Source organism: Colias croceus, chromosome 16 (assembly GCF_905220415.1).
Source record: "Colias croceus chromosome 16, ilColCroc2.1".
NCBI lineage: Eukaryota > Metazoa > Arthropoda > Insecta > Lepidoptera > Pieridae > Colias > Colias croceus.
The window spans coordinates 1,312,496-1,316,102 of NC_059552.1; positions in this window are offsets into that span (position 1 = coordinate 1,312,496).

Consider the following 3,607-nt stretch of genomic DNA (forward strand, 5'->3'; position numbering starts at 1 on the left):
AAATAAGTTCAACAAAAGCTTGTAATTAAAGAATAGTGTAGAAAATAATAAGTATAGAAAATCCGAAGAACTACGAAATCTTTATTACAAATAAGGAACATTATTATTATTAATAAGTAAAGTTCCATAGAATTAATCATCAGTAAGTTGCGATAAAGTTAATCAAATAATAAACTACCTAACATTCGGAGTGATTCTTGCATTGTGCATAATGTGTTATTATTAAAATCACGCATCAGCAATTTTTTTTAAACCATTTATGTAGATATCGTTATTAAAAAATTGAATACTATCAAAGACACTTAATACAAATACATTTTAATATCAACGAGCAGCTAACTAATTAACGATATAATCTGGCGAAATAAAGATCAAATGATGGCAACACAGCAAATTAAAACAAAGCTTCCCCGCTCGTTTTCCCGCTCGACGGTATTACTGCGCGGCAGGCGGCTCTTCAGTGCGATTTGCTAATGATTTTATGGGCTTGCCACACGGAAAAAATAGAATGCAACGAGGAAATTTAAGACCATTATAACGCTTTGTAGATTTTTTGTACCTTCGACGGAAATTTTAATGAACTTCGTAAGCAGGAGTCATCGCCCATATCAGTTTTCCTGATTTATTTGACTAGAAAATGTTTTTTCAAAGCATGAAAAGATACAAGAACGTATTTAAATATTGTGCAAGGGAATGCATTCGAATTGTTACTATTTTATCTATAAACTACATGTATTAAAAAGCTATAATAATGTTCTTTTCATTAAGTAAATTACTATAAAAGTGTGTAGTATTTTCAATTTTAAAAATCATCTCCGTCCTTTCATTTGCAGTGAGTGTATAAAACAAAAGATGTCTCTATCATAATAGAAAATACTCGTCGCGGGTAGGAAACAAGAATTTCTAATAACATGTAGTTAAATAGAGAAGGCGGGGTGCAAAGGTGGGCGGTTGTCACGGCAACCGTTGCAGGAAGCTGCAGAATCGATGCTCCCAGACGACCGCTGTGGATCAATGTGTCTGTAGTACTACGCCGGAGCCCGGGAAATCTAGCTGTGCCTGTGTGCACCGCGTGCCGCCATCTCGCTCTACTCCCGACCAGAATAACTTGAACTGCGACACGATCTCAATCGGCCCCAAACGAGCCCAAACTTCACCGCCCGAGCAAAACGCGGTAGCTCAGCACAAAGTGGCCGCTCTATACGTGTGCGTAATTTTCCCCGGCTAAAATCTATGTGTGCGTTCGTTGTGTAAGCATTACGTTCCGTTTTCGAAGCGTTGTGAAACTTTGTGAATTGGTTATCTGTGTATGCGTTCAGGAACGCCGACAGCTTTTGTGTTTGTTTTGTTATCGTTTTGATACTGGCCGGTGAACGATGCCTATGCGTGATGCATTCGACAAATTAAAAAAGTTACGCCAAAGCTTTCCTTTTTCAAAATGTCTATAACGGCATTAACTCTCTTAAAAGCTTCAAGTCATTATGAAATTGGTGTTAATTTCGTATGATTATTAATTATTATAAAATGGGATAAAATATCGTGGATAACAAGAAACAATTTATCAATCTAAATGCTCGATAGAATCTCTTAAAAGTTTAAGTTTTTAATAAATAATAATACCTAAATAAATGAAAATACATAATCTCTTTGGATCAGTTATTACGATATACAATAGCACTGTTCCAAAACGGCATTGTTTCATTTTAAACTTTACTAGTTTCATATACGTTTTAAGCTACCATATAAAACACATATTAAAATACAATAAATTCAGATGGGACGTGCCTCTAGAGGGTTTCTCGTAGGATTAGCGTGTTCAGTAAACAAGGGGAGAATTTCTTAAATAAAAAACCTTATTGCGCAATATGAGGCTTTATGGACTCTCACATTAAGTTTATATTTGCACATAATTGAACAAGGTATTGACAATATTTTGATGACTAGGATAATATTGAATTAGGTATTTTATAGGACTTGAAATTAAGCGTTGAAGTTTGTCTTCTGTTGATTTTATCTTCAAACATTTCTTTATTTATGTAACCACTGAAATATTAGCTTAATGTGTGAATGTTTTCTTTTTTTTCAAGTATTTTCCTTTATTATTACAGAGAACTTGCGGCATGTGTTTCCTCGCTGGCTGTTGAGATTGGAAATCTGTTCGATTTCCATAGAATTGATAATATTTTGTTTACATTAAGTGTTAAATAGGTACATATATCAATTTCTCTACACAACCAATCAATAAAAACTTGATAATATTATGTCAAATAGTTAACTTGGTAAATATAAACAAATGTTGAACTGTATAAACTAACTACACTATACCGTAATTAGCGGTCCAAGGCCTTAATTTTAAATTCTCATTGGAGGGTAATATCGATGGTATATGTTGACTGGATGTGATTTTATTTCGTTTAATTTACCTGTTGAAGGACCGAATATTATAAATTTTAATTAAAATAATTGAAGGATGTGAAGTTTATACTGCAGAGAGAATGACCAGTACCCAGGTATTGGGTCATTCGATTATCGAGTCGATCATCATACATATTATGAAGATATTTATTGGGCTAATTTGTACATTACCTATTTGGTGATAAATTTATTGTTATTTGGGCTGTTATTATAAAAGCAAATAAAATTGAGAAACTCACAAATGATTATTATATATGTATGAATGTATGCATGAAATACAACATTTCTTCTTAAAAACTACCACTATCTTAATAATTATAAACATATACAATACTTCATACATTCTCAAAATTACATAACCAATAAATACAAACCACGCAAAATCACTGCCATAAAAAATATGTTTATACTTATTTAAAAATAACCTATTTATGTCTCTTCCAGTATCTATAGCATCTCTCACAGGGCAGGGCAGCAATGCGACGGGGCGCGACGGTGCGTCATACATTGAACGCTGTTAATTTTTCAAAACTTTAATTGCAATCACTCGACTACATGCATTTTCACTCCTAGCCCATTGTTCGCGAAGGGTTTGGGCTCGTTACGGTTGCTCATTTTGTTGCTTTTGATCTGTGTTTGAAAGATGCAGAGTAATGTGCATTAGAGAGCTTTTGATTGAAATGCAATAGGTATACTATATTTAGTAATCTGTGTAATTATGCTCAAAACTTCTTATTAAAGTGTAGCCAGTGAGTAAAAAAACTTTAAGCTTATTAATAAAATAGAATATAATAAACATATTTTTTCTTAAAATTTAATTCTTATGTTATAATTATTTTATTACTTATTGTTTACTAGCTTACCGCCCGCGGGCCACGGCTTCACCCGCTTTGTCTAAAACCTAATAAATTATATTACTAAAACCTTCCTCTTGAATCACTCTATCTACCTTAAAATCTGTTGCGTAGTTTTCAAAGATTGAAGCATACAAAGGGACATAGGGACAGAGAAAGCGACTTTGTTTTATACTATGTAGTAATAATCGCATGGCTCAATTTTATTTAAATTAACTAATTATAAGTCATCATAAATATTTGATAGCTCAAAATTATAATTTACGAAGCAACTAAAGCTATACATTCAGCTTAAAAAGTTTAAAATTATGGCTCAAGGACTAGTTCATACACAGAAG